Source organism: Gracilinanus agilis, chromosome 5, assembly GCF_016433145.1.
Source record: "Gracilinanus agilis isolate LMUSP501 chromosome 5, AgileGrace, whole genome shotgun sequence".
NCBI lineage: Eukaryota > Metazoa > Chordata > Mammalia > Didelphimorphia > Didelphidae > Gracilinanus > Gracilinanus agilis.
The window spans coordinates 178,864,096-178,883,430 of record NC_058134.1 but is presented as its reverse complement, the minus strand read 5'-3'; the positions used below and the strand labels follow the sequence as shown (position 1 = coordinate 178,883,430).

The following is a 19,335-nucleotide window of genomic DNA, read 5'->3' as shown; positions in this document are numbered from 1 at the left end:
TCTGAAGGCCTTGCCTCAGAGTTCTATGTTGGGCTTCTATGTCAGAGCAGGGAGACTTAGCAATAGAAGGGAAATGGGCAGATTATTATAAGGGATTTTAGAATCAAAGTTACTAGGAAAAAATACACAAGAAAAAAGAAGCCTAGCTCCCAAGCAGAGACTCAACCAGCAGGTAGGCTCCCAAAACAACAAAAAGAAAAAATGAGTTAAAAATTCCAAAGGACATATTGAACAAATATTAAAGGGATACCAAAATTTCCAAAGGGGGGAAAAATTGTAGTAGATACAGCAGAGATCAAAGAACAATCGTCAGAAACTCCGGAATGGTTCAAAAATTAAATAAAACTTTTAAAAGAAGATAACATTGGGAATTGGGTTGGAAATCAAAGTTCCCAAAGCAGAATTAAAAGAATCGAACAACAAACTTAGAATATTCGCTAGAGAATTTCTTCAAAACATGAGACTGAGGGAGCAAGAAAAGGACAGATTTGGAGAGAATTCAAAAATACCCAAGTGGGAAAAAAGTGACAAAAAAGAAGAGAATAGTTTTAAAAGGACCTAGGAGGCTCTTGGATCACCTGAACAACTTAGATGATGGACTGGACATGTTCTTTGCTTCCTGAATCCATTCAAATTTCTCCAAAACAGAAATTGTGCCCCCAAAATAAAGCAGCTTCAGCTATCCCCATGGCTTAGGACACTGAGAATGTAAAGGAAGTTTAAAAAAAAAATGACCCCACACCCACTGACCCCAAGTTCACTCTTTCCTCTTCCTCTAGGAATGAGGCCTCACTAGTAGCCCCAAGGACACCCCATAGGATTACAACAAAAGCCACCCCCATAACCCATTCTCCCCTGACTCATTCCAATGCCTGGAAACCTCAGTTCCAGCCTGAAAAAGTTTTCTTTGTGCTCCAGCCTCAGCTGTCCACTAGGCCCCGGCCCTGCTGAAGGGCTATGGCCTGGCAGCACCTGAGGGGCAGAGCTCTGAACAGCCAGTGCCAGGCCAAAGAGCTAAGGAAGAAGGAGAGGGGGCAGGTCAAAGGGACAAGGCGCCAGCCCTGTGTTGGGCTGAGCTATGGTCCCCCAAAACAGAGGAGAAAAGCACCCACAGTCATGGAGCTGGGCCACCCCTCCAAAGTTAGTTAGGGCCGAGACTTAGGCCCATAAACCATGAACTGCCCAGGGCACGAGGAGGAGGAGATGCTTTGAGATCAGCCCCCCCCCCCCCAAGAAAACCACCATCAGAGGGGAGGGGGAGCTAGAAAATGAGTGATAGAAAAAAGAAAGCCAAAGCTTTCAGGAAGACTAAAACTTAAAAAGCTAGAACAGAAACAGATAAATCAACAGGAAAAACAGTAACAACAGAAGGAAATGTGGCCTCCAGATCTAGTAAATGAGTTCAAGCATCTGAATAATTGCTGCAAAATGAAGGAAAATGAGACAACGCTTGACGAGACAGAGGACCCTGTGGAATTTCTGGAGAATATGGAACCACAACACACTGATCCTGAGAGGTTTAAAAGAGAAATTATAAAAGCAGAATTGATGGCCTACACAGCAAAAATGATGAGCAAAACTAAAAAACTGGAATCTGCGATAGTAATCACTCACCAAAGAAACCAAAAAGAGAATAGACTGGGAATTCAAATACAAAAAAGTGAAGGACAATCAAAAACAAGAAAAAATATTAAAAGAAAATTACCTAAGCAAAACATACTGATCTTGAAGACATAACAAATGGAAACAACCTAAGGATCATAGGTCTCCTGTAACCGAGACAAAAAAAACCTTAACCCCATAATGAAATTGCCTTCAACTTATTAATAAAGAAAAGGAAATTGCCATTGAAAGAATTCACAAATTACCACCAGAAATAATAATAATAATAATAATAATAATAACGTTGCAAACTCCAAAACACATATTGGCTAAATTCAGTAATTCAACACAGAAACAACAGGTTCTACATACCATCAAAAAATACCTTCAAATACAAAGAAAAAGATATTCAAATAATGCAAGACTATTCCATACGGACCTGAAAATGTAGGAGGGAATGGAATAAAGTGTTTTGAAAAGCAGTGGAGTCCAGGATACAGCCCACGGAGACCAATCCTGAAAATCTGAGCTTAACCATATAAGAAAAAGGGTGTACATTCAAAAAGAAAGAAGAATTTGAAATAATTTTAGAAAGAAAAGCAGAACTGAAGAGAATAGTTGCTTCTCAGTCACTCCAAACAAAAGAAATATTCCAGGAGAGGACAACAACAGAGACGTCTTTCAAAATGTACACGAGGGATGAGGACGGATTATCTGAAGAAGTGAAGACATGATTAGGGAGCATTGTGGAAACAACTTGGTATATGATAAATTGACTTAAAAAAAAAAAACCTTAATAAATCTGATTAAAAAGAAAGAAGGAGGCCTAGAGACAGGAGGTCCTAGGTTCAAACCCGGCCTCAGCCACTTCCCAGCTGTGTGACCCTGGGCAAGTCACTTGACCCCCATTGCCCACCCTTACCAATCTTCCACCTATGAGACAATACACCGAAGTACAAGGGTTTAAAACAAAAAAAAAGAAAGAAAGAAGGAAATCACATCATTAAAACAGCTAATGAACAAGGAGTAAACGAATAGAAATAAAAAGAATAATCAGAATATATTAGACATAAGGTAACAAAATTAAGAAGGCAAGAGAAATAGAGGCGTAACTTCAAAACTGTAAAATACCTAAACTGCCAGGAGACCAGATAAAGATCTTAAATAATCTGATCTCAGAAAAGGAAATAGATTTAGTAGTAAAACTCCTGGTCCTGATGCATTCACAGAAAAATTCGATCAAACTTTTAAAGAACCATTAGTATCTATATTTGGTAAATCATTCACAAAAACTGAGATAGAAAGGACCTTGCCAGAATCCTTTTATGAGACAAATACAGTCCTAATACCTAAAACAGAGAAAGAGAAAGAGAAAACACAGGGAAAGCCAAAGGCCAAAATCATTCATGAACACTGACACGAAAATTTTTAAAATCCTATCAAAAACTATAACAATTAATCCCAAAAATCATTCATTAGGCTCAAGAGGGATTTATACTGGGAATACAAAGATGTTTCAACTTTAAGAAAACAATCAACATTATTTTTTTTTTAATTTTAAACCCTTAACTTCTGTGTATTGATTTATAGGTGGAAGATTGGCAAGGGTAGGCAATGGGGGTCAAGTGACTTGCCCAGGGTCACACAACTGGGAAGTGTCTGAGGCTGGATTTGAACCCAGGCCTTCCTGTCTCTAGGCCTGGCTCTCAATCCACTGAGCTACCCAGCTGCCCCCTAACAATCAACATTATTAATAGTATTAAAAACCAAAACATCCAACACCATATGATCATCTCAACAGATGAATAAAAAGCCCTTGACAAAATACAACATCCTTTTATGCCAAAAACACTATAAAGTACAAACACAGAGTGACTTTTAATATGGAAAAGCAACTCAAACCAAAACAAACCATCACATACAATGAGGATACACTATGAACTTTTCCAATAATTTTGGAATAAAACAACAATATCTGTTCTCCTCTCAGATTACTAGATGCAAATCTGGAAAATGCCGGCAATAGCAAAAAAGACAAGAGAAAAGAATTAAAAGTAGAAGTATAAAAGTAGAAGAAATAAAACTATCCCTGTTTGCTGATGATATGACGGTTTGCTTGGAAAACCCCAGGAATATCAGTTGAGACAACTGTTAGATTTCGCAAAGTTGCAGGCTACAAAACAAATACCCAAAAATCAATATACAATATCAACGCATAATAACAAAACACGAGAAGCAATAATAGAAAGGGAAATCCCATACTGATAACTACAAGATGCATAAAATATCTAACTATCAACCCTCCAAAGTAAAAAATAGACTTGTACTGGCTGAATTACAAAGAATTCCTTAAAGAAATAAAGAACAACTTAAGTAGTGCAAGGAATATTCAGTACTCATGGCTAGGTGTGCCGATACAAAAAAAATTATAACAGTAGGGGCAGCTGGGTAGCTAAGCGGATTGAGAGTCAAGCCTAGAGATGGGAGGTCCTGGGTTCAAACCTGGCCTCAGACACTTCCCAGCTGTGTGACCTTGGGCAAGTCACTTGACCCCCATTGTCCACCCTTACCACTTTTCCACCAAGGAGCCAATCCACAGAAGTTAAGAGTTAAAAAAAAAATTTTTTTAATAAAAATGACAACAGTACTAAAGTTAATTTATACTTTTAATGCTAAACCAAATTATCAAAGGGATGTTTTACAAAGCTTAATGAAATAACAAAATTCATTTGAAAAAACAGGATATCTAACTTATGAAAGGAAATTATTTAAGAAGTATGGACAAGGGCGAATAGAACTTCTAGACCTCAAACAACATTATAAAGTAGCAATCATCAAAAGGTATTTGGTTAAAGGATGATAGATCAATGGAACATACTAGTCAATGAAGATTCAGAAACAAGAGTACTCAAAGTATTGTGTAAAGTGGAAAATATAAATCACCTAAGGAAAAACTTCCTATTTGATAAAAATGTCTGGAAAACTGGAAAGCATAATTTAGTCTTAGACCAACATCTTATACCACATTTCACAATACATTCTAAATGGATATATGACTTTAAAAATAATATTATTAATATTTAAAATCATACTATTAAAAAATTAGAAGTTTAAAAAAATCATATACCTCTAGCAGCTATGGGTAGAAGATGTATTTCTTAACAAATAAGATATAGAGGCAAGAGTCTACAGAGATAACATTAATTCATCTAGGATAAGAAAAGAAATGATCAAATGGGAAAAACCTTTTTGTATCAAATCTCTCTGATAAGGGTTTTTATTCAAGATATGTAAATAATTAATAAGTATATATAAGACTTATAACCTTTTCCCAAAAAGTAAAAATATTCAAAGGATATGCACAAATAGTTCTCAAAAGAGCTAAAAAAAAGTATTCATAACCACAGAGGCAAAAAAAAAAATATTTCAAAGTACTAATAATAAGAGGAATGCAAATCAAAACAATTCTGAGGTTTCACCTCTCAACCTAAAAATGGCAAAAATTACCCTAAAATGTCAACAGTTAACGTTAGAGGAATTATAGGCACACAAATACATTGTCAGGAGAACTGTGAAATTGTATAACCATTTTGGAAAGCAATTTGGAATTATGCAAATAGAGTGCCTGAAGCATCCAGATCCTCATAGCAGCACTTTTTGTGACAGCTAACAACTGGAAGCAAGGTGGATAGCCATTAATTGAGGAATAGCTAAATAGATTCTGCTTACATGACTATAATGGAATATTTCTGTCTTATAAGAAATTATTTGTGTAAGGAATACAGAGAAGCATGGAAAGATCTACATGAAGGGAGGTAGAGTGAAATAAGCAAAGTCAATAAAACGATATACACAGTAACTACAACAATGTAAACAGAAAGAATAATGACACACCAAAAAAATCAAAAGTGAACAAATGTAACAAAAGTATAAAACTTACACACAACTCAAATGAAGAAAATACTCTCAATCTAATCTTTCATGGAAAAGGGAGGTTCACAAATATTACACACTACACATGTTTTCAAATTTTTTCAATGTAATAATCAGCTTTGTAGACTTTTTTTTTTAATTCTCTCTAAAAAAAATTACTATTTGTCGTATGGGATGGCTTTCTGGAAGAAAGAAGTTTACACGGGCTACTGTCATGATGCAAAAAAACATTAAATATCAATAAAAACAAGAAAAGGGAGCGCATGATTCTCTGCAAGCCAAAGTAACTGACCTTGAAGACATGCGCAGAGAAAAAATCAAAGACCACAGTTCTCCCAGAAGGACTTGATAACTTTAAACATGCAGACCTTATGACAAGAAATGGCACAAGAAATTTATCCTGAACTTTTGGATACAGACACCAAAGTACTGATTGAATAAAAAAAAAAAAAAAAGATCATTACCAAAGGAAAATTTTATTCTTGAAACACCAAGGCTTGTAATAGTAATACTTCAAAATTTCAGTACTGGACAAGTTTGCCAGCAACCAGGAGAAAGGTCTTCAACTATGAAATAATCTCAATTCAAATTACTCAGTATTACTCATAGTCAAGAAATCAAAGAAAATAATAAGCTAGAATGGTCCAAAAAACAAAGGAACTCAAGTGTCAACTCCAAACAACATTCTGCAAAGCTGAGGGTAATGATTCATGGGGGAAAAGGCAGATTTTCAGCAAGAGGCATTTGTGAAACTTCTGGAAGAGAGACACAGAAAGTGAGACTGATAGGCAGAGACAGAGAGAGAGGAAAACAGAGAGAAAGAGAGAGATGAGTAGAACATCCAACTCCAACATTCCAACAAGAAACATAAATAAGTATAATTACCAAGAAAAGACTAAGAAATGGAATCAACTCTCTCCTATGAACTATTTTTTTTAAGAAAGAGGAAAAATGGAATGGGAAGGGAAAACAAAAGACAAAAAGGGGAATAAAGGGAAAACAGATCTAAGAGGCTCAAGATTTAAGAGGATCTTAAGCAATCAGGAGACAGAAAAAAAAAACTGAACTAATATTCTTTGGACTCAATCCCATTCTAAGTAAATCAGTATCTTCTGTGTGGGCAGCAGCACAGTGGGAAGTCACTCAAGCCCAGAGGAGGTAAAGGACAGAGGGAAGCTGAAAGTATCATCCCACCACGTCCAGAGGTAAGAGGAAAAGTAATTTAATGCCTTAACAATTATAGGTGGCTCTAATAGAGTTAGTTTTGTAAAAGCAACAGAGGGGAAAGCCTGGGCTGGAAAGATTGGAAGGAAGATCTCTCCCTTGAAGAAGAAATGAAAAGATGCTATTAAAGAACTCACCCAAGGGAATAGGGGTGAAGGAGGGAAAGTGTATGTCTGTGATAGGAGTAATATAATGAATGGATTTTGTCTAGGGTCAGGGTTCTTAATCTGGAATTTAAAAAAAACTTTATTTCCATATAACAAGTTTCTTTTGTAATCCCCTGTATTTTGTGTTATACATTTAAAAACATGATTCTCTGAGAAAAGGGCTTTACCAGTGTGCCAAAGGAATCTGTGACTAGAGTACCAGAGAACCTCCTTTTGGGAGCAAGATTAGTGCTTCCCAAGACAGAGAATGTATGGACAAGGGGAAAGGGAGGCGAGGAAGAGAGAAGATGCTAAGGACAGAGATCTAGAAAGAGGATTGACTTAGTAGCAATAAATGATGATGGAGCATAAGAGAACTAGATCTCTAATCACACACTTATGGGGTCTAAGGAGATACCAGGGAATTGATAAACACTTTTTTTAAAATTGAAAAATTTTAATTTAATGGATAAACACAATTTTTAAAATAGAAAAATCAAATGAACATTGTTATAAAGATTATTATGCTTATTGTAAAATATGATTTGAGTGTTCACCACTGTCCTATGAGAAAATAGGCAAGAATCATAATTGGTCACTTATAACTGAAGACACTAGTATAAAGAATACTTTATTGGAGTCAAGGAATCTGGGTTTGAATTCTGGCTCGCCTGCAAGACCAGTCACTTCAACTCTCTGGGCCTCGATGTTCTCATCCGTCAAATGAGATGATGAACTAGATCTCTTAATTCCTTTCCTATGATCTCTGTGACTTGGAAAGCAGTTTTGAAGTAGAAAAAGCATTTCATTGACTAATCAGGAGAGCCCAGTTCAAATCTCAGGTTAAATATGTATTGAGTTATGTGACCTGAGACTGTACTTCTCTAACCCCAAGTTTCTTTCCTTATAAAATGGGGATAACACGCATACTGTATTCATCACAATTGTTGTAAAAAGAGTGCTTTGTAAAACTAAAAATATTCTTTAAAAAACATGAACTTCAGAATTCCATGTATCTGGTGTATGCTAACCACCAGACTACATTTCCTTCTTCCCCATTTTTCAACTCTAAGGAAAATGAAAGCCAAATGATTCTCTGAAAATTCTGCCACTTCCACTTGGCAAACATTGATTTTTCTCTTGTGCTTTGAAAAGAGCTGAAATTAATTTTCATTCATATAGAGTAAAGAACCTTTGTTTTGTCAGCATCATTGCCTAAGGTCAACTCTGCCATGGGAATAGGGTCTATGAACAGCTGATGAGCCAAGAGAGGAAGCACAAGACGGTGTTTATGTAGGGCTAACATAAATACCAGCTTTTGTTTTTTGTCTTTAGTTTTCTTCATGATCAAGAAAATAAAATACAAAAGAAAAGCCAAAAATTTAAGTTTGAATCCAAAGTCTGTTTTCATCAACTGCCAACACTTTTTAGAAAATGAAAATGCCAACCCCTCAGCAGTGTCTTTTGATTTATATTTTCTACCTCTTCCAAAAGACAGTTTCCTTATTTTTTCTTGTTTATGCATTGGGGGGAGGAGGAGAGGAAAGCACTGACAGAGGAGAAAAAAATGAAATCATGCTATAATTAAAAGCAAATTCTGCTTAGGATCTTAGCTGTAATTTCAGAAATTCAAGTCTTTTAAAATCTTTAGTGGCCCCAAACTCTTACATCGCAGCCCTGTTCATTACTCAACCTTTCCAAAGTTCATTTCCCACACATTACCCCTTATAGTTCAAGTCACAGGTCAGTGAACATCATTCTAGTCTACCCAAAAATCACATTAGCATTCATGTCTTTAGAACTCAATACGTGCTTTGCACACAGTAGACACTTAATAATTAAATGAATCAAATATTGCAGAGTTGATGCCCACATTGGCCTGATCCATTAAGTGCTAATGCACTTAGCAGCAAGGCTATTTGATGCCTGCTGTGCTTCCAATGGAGCTGCCTGGGCATCTTCCTGCCTGGGCCTCCTACCAATAACTCCTAAATGAAATGATGACTTAATCAACAAACTCTTTTCTAGTTTCACCCCAAAGTAAAATGAAGGCCTTTCAAAAACACCACCAAAGCTCAAAATCAGCCTTTAACATGTTGGTTTGAAGGAAGCTTTCCAGGAAAATATTATACAAGCAAATTTATCTATTTTTCTTTTCATTATCATCTCTATCCCTTGTATAATTAAAATTTTCCTCCTAACTATAGTTTTATAAAATACCTCCATTTATTCTCCTGGAATGTTTTTATGATGTGACCATTTCATTTTAGCTCATCTATCCATGTGGAAGTTAAGAGTAGAATAAGGTAGAAAGTAGTCACCTTGGGGGGCAGCTGGGTAGCTCAGTGGATTGAGAGTCAGGCCTAGAGACAGGAGGTCCTAGGTTCAAACCCGGCCTCAGATACTTCCTAGCTGTGTGACCCTGGGCAAGTCACTTGACCCCCATTGCCCACCTTTACCAATCTTCCACCTATGAGACAATACACCGAAGTACAAGGGTTTAAAAAAAAAAAAGAAAAGAAAAGAAAAAAAAAAGAAAAAGAAAGTAGTCACCTAAATTTAATTTAAGCCAAACTGCCTTCCAGTTCTCCCCAAAGACTGAGGTGAGGAAGGAATTTTGATTTCAAAATGTTGTGTTCTTATGTTGACCCAACACCAGGCAACTTTGTTGTTTCTCGGACTTTCTTGGCCAATTAATTTCCCTGCGGGTCAATTTCTCTACTTTTTCTTTTTTTTTATCAGGACCAAGTTGGAGCAGTAGCCCAGTGGGGATGGAGACCCCAGCCTCCTCCTAAGAAAGGCCTGGGTCTTACACTGTGTCGGCAGGACCTTGGGCAAGCTCCTCTCTCTCGGTGCCCATAGTCTCCACATATTTTGATCATTCACCCCATCAGTATTTTTTTCCACTAAGATATAAACAGAAGGTAGGAAGCTTTCCCCACAGCGCCTCCACATCGCTGCTGCTGTGGATGTCTGGCTAATCACTGTCCCACAAAGCCTGTCCCTGGCTCATCCCAGGGAGGCCTGGGAGTTTGGGCAAGGAAAGGAAGGAACAGAGAGGAAGAAGGGTCTGCCATAGGGAAAAGGTAACTATAGTGGTGCACAGCGGCGAACCAGCATCCTCTCTTCGGGTGGGTTGATCGGATACCACTTGGGAATTTACTACCACCACCCCTACGCTGTGACAAATGCCAAAGGCGACTCTCTAGGAATAGAAATGATAAAACAGGTACTGATCAACACTAGGAGAGGGCTATTTCCTATTATTAGTACAGGGTTTGCCTTACTAACGAAGTCACCGATGAGTCTCAAAAAATCATTTTGATAACTATTGATTGTGTTCTGGTCATGCTAGACTTAATTCATTCTTACATATTGTCATCCTTTTCCTTAAAAGTCCTAATCCTTTGTTCCTCCAAATTAATTTTATTATTTTTTTCTAGTTCTATAATGTAGCTTATTTAAAGTAGTTTGATTGCTGTGGAGCTAAAATATCCATGCAATTATAGTAAAAAGAGAAGCTGCAACCTGGGAAAAATCTTTGCAGAAAATCTCTGATAAAGATCTGCTATCCAAGACATATAAGAAGTCCATTACAAATATTTAAGAAAAGCCATAAAAAAGGGTTCCAAGGACTGGAACAGGAAGTTTGCAAGGATGAAGAGTAGGCTATCAACAACTATATAAAGGATGCTCAGAGGGGCAGCCAAGTGACTCAGTGGATTGAGAGTCAGGCCTAAAGATAGGAGGTCCTGGGTCCAATCTGACCTCAGACACTTCCTAGCAAGGTGACCCTGGGCAAGTCACTTAACCCCCATTGTCTAGCCTCTGCCATGGAATCAATACATAGTTTTGATTCCAAGACAGAAAGTAAGGATTAAAAAAAAAAATCCTAGGAAGTATTATTAAGAGAAATGCAAATTTACACAAGCCAAAAGCTTCCCCTTCAATACATCAGATTTGCAATGGTAACAAAAGATAAACATGACATTTGATAAAAGTCAAGTCCACTAATACATTATTGGGGTAGCTACAAGTTGATTCAACCACTAGAAAATAATAATAGGTATTCATGTAATATTTTAAGTTCTACAACGTATTGTATATGTATTTTCTCATTTGATCAGCAAAATAATCCTAGGACTTAGAGTTAAAAACCTCATTTTACATATGAAGGAACTGTGCCTCAGAGAATTTTAATGACTTGCATAGAGTAAAAAAAAAGCTAATATCAGAGGTAGAATTCCTCCCCAAGTCTTCCTGACTCCCAAATTCAGTGTTCTCTCTATTATGCCTCCTAAACTATTCAAAAAACTACAGAGTTTCAATGTAAAAGTTACTGATTTGTACATATCCTTTGACCTAAGCCATATTACTTTTCTGGGTATATAAAGGTAACATGCTAGGAAGGTATGTTGCCATGGGATATATGGGATATAAGGACCCATATGTTAAAAAAAATATACTAGTATTCTTTGTGGAAACAAAATGGATATCTATCAATTGGGAATGGATGAACAAACTGTGGTATATGAATGGCATGAAATCTATTGTTCCATAAGAAAGGACAAATAGCGAAAATTCAGAGAAACTTAGAAGGCCTATATCAATGGATGCAAAACACAGTAGGCTGAGTCAGGATATTTCATAAAATGATTATAATAATGTGAGCTTCTTTTAAAAGGTAAAAAAACATCAGAATTATGATCACTGTAATGAATAATGTTGACTTCTGAAGACTGTTGGTAAAGCTTGCCTCCTCTTCTAAGCAGAAAGAATAGTGGATTGTGGCTATGAAACGAGGTCCATGGAAGTGGTCAGACATGGACAATGTTTATTTTTCTCAGCTGTAATTTCTGTATAACAAGGGAAGATTCTTTTTTTTTTTAACCCTTAACTTCTGTGTATTGGTTCATAGCTGGAAGAGTGGTAAGGGTGGGCAATGGGGTCAAGTGACTTGCCCAGGGTCACACAGCTAGGAAGTGTCTGAGGCCAGATTTGAACCTAGGACCTCCCATCTCTAGGTCTGGCTCTCAATCCACTGAGCTACCCAGCTGCCCCCAGGAATATTCTATTAGAAGAGATAGTCCAATAAGATATTTTAAAGTACTTTAGGCCAGCACATGGATAAAATTATTAACAATGTCAAAAGATTGTCCCCTAACCATCTTTTGATCCCTAATCCCCTTACCCACCAGACAAAGCATCCTTGATTTTTAAATAAGCAGCAGACAATAAAGTCGTATACCCATAGACCATATATAATAGCAGAACCTGAAAAACAAGGAATTCAGACTCTCAGTTCCTACTTAATTATGAATGAAATGGAAGAAAATCTACCAAATGTAGTGAGGAATAGGTCTACATCAATAGTTTTTTGTTTGTTTGTTGTTGCTCTTCTCAGCCAATAAAACACCATGAGAAAATTCTCAGGATGAAAATCTTCCCCATGAGGAGTTACAGTGCATCTCTTTGTACTTTCTCAATAGTTACAGTCTGCAATGTCATTCTCTGCCCTACTGTGCAGATTTTTTTTTATTACAGTAGATAAACACTGTGTATCTAGACAGACATATCATTTTTATAAAAATCAAAAATACATGAAAAAGAAAATAAATACAATAGCTCCTTTCTCACGCCAGTGTCAGAAGATGGCATCCTGTCATAAGAATAAGTGACATGAAAGTGAAGACAGTTTGATTATTATGGACTCCCAGATAGCTGCCATTTATAGAGGTGCCAAGAGCTATAAAAAAAATTTAAGTGTGCTGGTATGGCCTTTTTTTTCCCCTAAGAATTCACTATGTAATACAGATGACAGAGGAAAAAAGAATGGAAATATATAAAAATATGTTTACTATAATAATTATTTTACAACAATGGAGTCAAGTTTTAACTCAATAATTTTAAAAGAGTGCCACTACTTAGTTATTCCTTAGCTCTTTGCCCTGGGACAAGTCCAGCCATACCAGCCCATATCAGTCATACATCTCTTTGATGATTCTATTCGAGTTCTTCTCCATAGTTCCTTATCAGTTATGTGTTGCTACTTGCTTTTATTCACCATATACCACTTTATTGCCTTTTGAGTGACACTCATTTGTAAATCCTCAGAGACTACAGTGTTCCATGATTCACAGGCACTCAATAATTTTGAGTATTGGGCAACTTTACAAAGTCACTAAGATTTCATGTCTTTTTTTTTTTTTTAAACCCTCACCTTCCATCTTGGAGTCAATACTGTGTATTGGGCTCCAAGGCAGAAGAGTGGTAAGGGCTAGGCAATGGGGGTTAAGTGACTTGCCCAGGGTCACACAGCTAGGAAGTGTCTAAGGCCAGATTTGAACCTAGGACCTCCCGTCTCTAGGCCTGGCTCTCAATCCACTGAGCTACCCAGCTGCCCCCTAAGATTTCATGTATTATCCAAAGCTGCCAGGTGAAAATTGACCCTGGTATATATCTCTCCTAATAAACATCTGGCACACAAATATTGTTAATGCATGGCCTTAATTTCTCCATTTTTTTATCTTTCTTATGAACTTGCCTCAGATTGGAGGGGGAAGGGGGAATTGGGTTGTTTTTTTCTCCTGTTAATCTTGAGAGGGAGTGGAGAAAGTCTTGGCCTTCATTTTTGGTTCTCCTAAAAAACTGAATAAGTTGTGAAAGGACATGGAATGTCCATCACTAGAATTCTTTTAAAGTAAAATGTTGATACTCTTCAGCCTCAAATGATTCTACATGAAGAATGGTTTCTTCAAGCCCTGGGATGTTGACAGCTGAAGCCAGTCACATACTTCTCAGAGGATTTTTCACCTTTAGACAAACACACAATGATATATCCCATATTCCTACATTATCTGTGAATTCTACACTTGGCTTTTCTGTTTTGGTTTCTCTAGCCCACTCTAGTCCAGCTGCAGGTCCATACACTTGTGAAACCTAAGTCATAACAGGTTAATTTAGAGATCAATGAATTCAACCACCACATTTCACAAGAGAGAAAACTGAGGCCTAAAGAGACTAAATAACTTCTCTGAGGACTAGGTAGGGCCACATTAGAGAACCTATCTATGTCTCACTCTTATTATTTCAGTTCAGTTCAGAAGATAGGTTATTTAGGTATACCTTCTACACAGGCTAAGAAACTCAAAGAATTTTAGAACTCAAAAGGACTTCAGAAATCATCAAGTTCAACATTCCCATTTTGCAAGAAAAGAAATTAAGGCCCACTGAGGTTAAGTGACAATCCCAATCTTCTTTAACAGGATGGAAAGTTATTACTGCTCAGACACCTTATAAATAAAACCTTTCTTTTCTGGAAGCAGACAAGCAAGAGAAGAAAGGGCTTTAGGATCTAGCATGGTCCCAGACTGTTCTTAACTGTATATTCCTAAACCCTCCAAAACTCAACACTTAACTGAAGCACCTTCCCTTTCACTTACTGCTAAAAGCAAGCATCATCACTATGTATGATGCCCATGCAGATAAAGTATGATGGGGAGAGGGGAAAAGAGAAGAAGGATCACTGAAACAAAGCCAGGAGAAGTCACCTCAGCTATTTTGGGAAGGAATAGATTCTGGCAATTTAGAGATTCTCAAGATAAAAAGGGAAAAGTGGAAAATCCTGGGCCACCAAGTCTTGCCCTAGAATTCATTCTGCCATTAAAAATAAAAATAAATAAAAAAGCATGCAGCCTAGCGTTATTTATAGCCAAGAGAGTTCAAAAATTAGTCCATAATTGCTTCAAGAAAAGGTGAGGATGAAAAACTCTTTCCAATCAATTTCTCTTCATCATTGGTGCATTTCAGTTCCCAGCTGGATTGCCTATCATAGGTACGCTAAGCCTTGGGGGTGGGGAGTGGGGAGTTTCAGCTACTCAAAGACATGGGGGAGTGGGGGTGAAGGAAACAGGGGGGAGGAAAGAGAGGGGTGATTCAAGCCCCCACCACCTCCAAGCCCTGGGATCGGAGATTTTCTCCGGGGTATTTTTGCTATAAAACAAGTCAAAATCCAGGGGGTTTCAAAATCACAATTTCAGGCCTCAGGGACTGTCAGGTTCTCAGTTTGGGTAGAATTCGAGATCTTGTAAAAGTCTAGTACTAGACCAGCCCAGTACAGAGATTTAATATACTTTGTTGGGCAGTTTAGCGCTGGGGAGTGGAAGGGAGGAGTTCTCTCCTTTTAGGGTAAGCCAGTTTTTGTTAGGAAAGGTATAGATGTGGGAGGGGATGTAAAATAGAAAAGCTAAAAGGGGAATAGGGGAGAGGGAAGAGTAACACACCTCCTACCCCAGCCAAGGGCGTATTCCCGGCTCCCAGCACTTTCCCATCCTTCCCCCCCTCCCCCTTCCCCTTCCCCAGTAAAAAGCATACCGGATTTAAGCCCCCTCGCTGGGTTTTCCACCTGGATGAAAAGCCCGGACCATTTACTTGGTGCAGGACACAGGCTTCGCCTCCTCAGCTCCCAAATCGCTACTGGGTTAGAAGGATACTAGGGGAAAGAGGGAGGGTAAGGAAGAGAAAGGGGAAGAGATTGATCCCGATTAAAGCAGGTTCGGCCCTACGTAGGAAATCGGTTTCCCACCAATCCGCTCAGATTCAGCCGCGTCTGCGCTACTGCTGAAACTGACAAAACGTGGTGCGGGGGAGACTCTCCTTGGAGCGGGGGCTGTCTCCTCTCCGCGTCCTTGCGCCAGGCAAAGGGGGAAAAGGGAGGAGGGGGACTCGGAGTCCCGAGGAAAAATTATCCCTCTACCAAGGCAGGGCATATTCGAGAAGATGGAGAAGCAAAAAGTTCCGGCAAAGTGTAGGGCTTTTGTTAAGAATGGCACCTACTTGTATTTCCCCCAAAAAAGTCACCCCCAGCCTCCCTAGAGTCCCCACTCAACTCTGTAAATAAAAGATCCTGGAAGCTGGGAGGGATTCGAATTCTGAAAGTGAAACTGTAAGAAGTTTGGGGATGCTTTTTCCTATATCCCTGGGAACCCCCCCCCCTCCCTTCCTCCAGAGCCTAGTGTCACCTGTGGCCTCCCCAAGCACAAAAAGCCAAGTAGTGATGTCCCGGGGTAGGGAGATGGGGGTGGGGGATTGAAGAGGGTGGTTGGGTTCTTCTGCTCGTAAAGATCCCCGTTTCCACGTCATTTAATCCATTTATTGGCACCCGTTGGTTAGTAACCTTGCCAGTCAAAGAAACAGCTGAGCTGGCTCTCAGGGTAGCTTAGTTAAAGAGGCGGTGGGTCTGGCCCGACTTCTTAACAACCAACCTCTTGGTTTTCTCTCTCCCAAAAGAAAAGTCCTAACACACCCACAACACACACACACACACACACACACACACACACACACACACACACACACACCCCGATACATACATGCACACGTAAGCTGAGGAGTTGGATAAACGCACGCACAAATGCATTTTCACCTCCACTGTATGAGCACGATGCAAAAAAATAAAAAATAAAAAAATTGCAGGTTTCGTGGAGTTGGAGTTAATTCTTTGCTTGTCATAAGCGACGTCAGGAGGAGGGGAGGTGTTCCCGGCTGAAACTGCAGTTTACGAGCAAAGAGCCATTTTAGGCTGGTTTCCTACTTTACCAAAGCCTCCTCTGTTTCCCACAGGCAATCTGGAACTAGGGGAGGAGAGAAGGGGAGGTTGGGGTGAGGAATGGGACGGGGAAGAATCCAGGGCTGCTTTCTCTGTTATCAAAACTCTTTATTTTAGGTTTTCTCAACTCCAAACCCCTGCAATACTGATGGGGCTAAAATTACGCTCCTTCCCTCTTTGCTAGCCCGCCCCACCACAGACAGACAGACAGACAGACAGACACACACACACACACACACACACACACACACACACACCACCACCACCACCACTACCACCACCACCACTACTACTACCACTACATCACACACCTCATCTAGNCTACTACTACCACCACCACCACCACCACTACCACCACCACCACCTCTGCAACACACACACACACACACACACACACACGATACACACTTACACACGCACGCCCTTTCTCCCTCCCCTAACCCCTCCCAAAAGACCCCCGGAACCAAATGAATTGCAAGGACCTTTCACACAATGTAAGCATCCGTTTAAAAGGGAGAAAGAACAGACTGTATCGATCCCTCCTCCACGCCACTCCAAATGCCTAAAGGCCATATTACTGCTTCTACTCCCAACCCTTCCCAAAATAGCTCTATATTTTTAAAAACCTAATTTTTAAAAATAAAAAATTAAATCCACTAACTTTCACTTCTGCACGGTGGTGCGCCCGGCTCCGCTCTGGTTAAGTTTGCAGACACTGCGGAAGGCAGAGCCCGGCTGGTCTACGCCCCCCTCCCTCTTCTTTCCGTTCTCCCTCCCCCTCCCCTACGCTAAAGCGCTAACCTTGCCCCCACTCCCTCGGGGGAAGGATTTCTCCCGCTACTACTCTAGAAGCAATTGCTGCGCCGCTGTGGCTGCATGGTGACTCTTGGCGACCCCTGTCGGTGTGGCAGAAAGGATTAGAGAATTTTGAGCTGGAAGGGACCAGAGTCCAAGTCCCTCATTTTACATAGGAGGAAACTGAGGCACCAAGAGGGTGGGTGACTTGCTCGAGGTCACACAGTTAGTGTCTGAGGCATTGTATCCAGAGCTTCCCTGGCAGAAGAAATCATTACAGTAGTTTTGCTTTGGGGTTTCTCCATCCCCATAATTTGGGTTGTGTCTATATTTGTTCTCTATGCTTCTCTTAACTCTAAAATATACTCCCCCAAATTCGGGACTCTTCTTCCATTCTCTTCCCTGAGGTGACTGAGCAAGCCCCGTGGGATGTATCCTGCCCTTCTGAATGATTGCCACCCTCCTCCCAGCCACCACACCCCAGAGACACTAAACCTGCAATTTCAAAGACACCACCCCATCTCCTCCATCACTCCCCATTCCTGCTGACCCCTAGATCACACCTTTCCAAAGCCCCTAGAACACACCTTTCCAAAACCAAACACTCTACATACAAGAGCAGCCCATTCTTCCATGTAAACCTTTCTCCCTCCACATCTCCTGGTTTCCATAAGCGCATCTCCAAAAAGTAACCAGGAATAAACTCCTTGACCAGCATCAATCGACGCTGTTTTTAAGGTCCCATCATCCTCCGATGCTCTATACTCAGCATTACCCTCCTCTCCACCCCCACCCCACAACTCCCCTCTACGCAGAGAAAAGAAAGAGCAGTCCAATTCTTAGCACAGCATGTCTCCTAGCACAGGGAAGAAGGGGGAGAAAAGCCACCAGCGTCTCCAACCACAACTGCATCAGACACGGGACAATTAGCCTTTTTTAATAGGGACCGCCTTGCTCCACCTACTGAGAGCCTTTGACAGCGAAAAGACCACAACATAAACACAGAGAAGGGGGGTGGGGGCAAAGAAGTTATTTCATGTAAACCTAAAAAAAATTCTTACGTCTATCACCATGTATTTTTCAGATCCAGAATGCGAGGAGGGAACTTCGCTGTCTTCTCCCCCTTCCTTCCTTTCCCTTCCCTTCCTGTAATGGACTTTACACACCGAGAATTTTACCGCGGAAAAAACTAGGGCAGGCTCGCCCCTATTCTGCTTTTCCATTTAATTCGCTAAAACACCTCCTGAGGTAACCAAAGAGAGTAGAACCTAAGGGGTGCCATCTCTGGTTGGGTTTTTTCTCACCTCAAAACCTTTATTTTCAGTTTTTAAAAGACACCTTAGCCCGCCATGTTGAAACTGACACGATTTATAAATATTCATTTACCGCAGTTGTAGAGCTTCAGAGAAAACACGTAAGGATCAGGCTCTAGATATTTGTCTAATATCTCATGCACCTTCACACACACTCACTCACACTCACATTCACACACACACACACACTCCTTCCATTGCTAACCCCCTTCTGTAGACCTTAAATAAATAAATAAATAAATAAATGAAACAGTTCGTGTAGTTTTTTGTTTGGTGGGGGGGAGCACCGAGAAAAGCAAGAAAATAAACTCTAGTCTAGAGAGGTCAAGTCTAGTCAATCCGAAAGTCACATGAACAGGAAAGCCCCAAATGACAGGATATTACTTTTTTTTAAAAAATAGAAGAAAAAAAGGAGAGCCCATCCATCCCAAAACACCCTTCAGAACTAGTGGTAATTTCATTTTAGCTGCATCTGCAAATTCTTCACAATACTAATAAAGACATATCTGTGTACATATATATCTTTAAATTCACTAGCTGTTCTTCCAACCATCCTTGTCCCCGTCCTCCCCCCACACACACACACCTTCCCCGGCTTCTGTTCCCTCTCACCCGTGCCACCCCCCCAAAAAAAACTACAAAAAGGGAGCTTTGGAAGAAGCAAGGGGATAGTGCTGCCAATGCAGAAAGAAGGACATTCAGTAATAAAGGTGTA

At 39.7% G+C, this 19,335-nt stretch overlaps 1 protein-coding gene across 1 annotated transcript in view; it reads right to left on the bottom strand.

Annotated features, from left to right (window-relative positions):
• Positions 1-18,687, bottom strand: part of SFMBT2 (Scm like with four mbt domains 2) — a 279,653-nt gene extending 260,966 nt beyond the window's left edge. The window contains exon 1 of the mRNA XM_044679668.1: positions 18,612-18,687. The gene's annotated coding sequence lies outside the window, so the exon portion shown is untranslated. The remainder of the gene's footprint in view (positions 1-18,611) is intronic.
• Between the last annotated feature and the right edge of the window lie 648 nt (positions 18,688-19,335).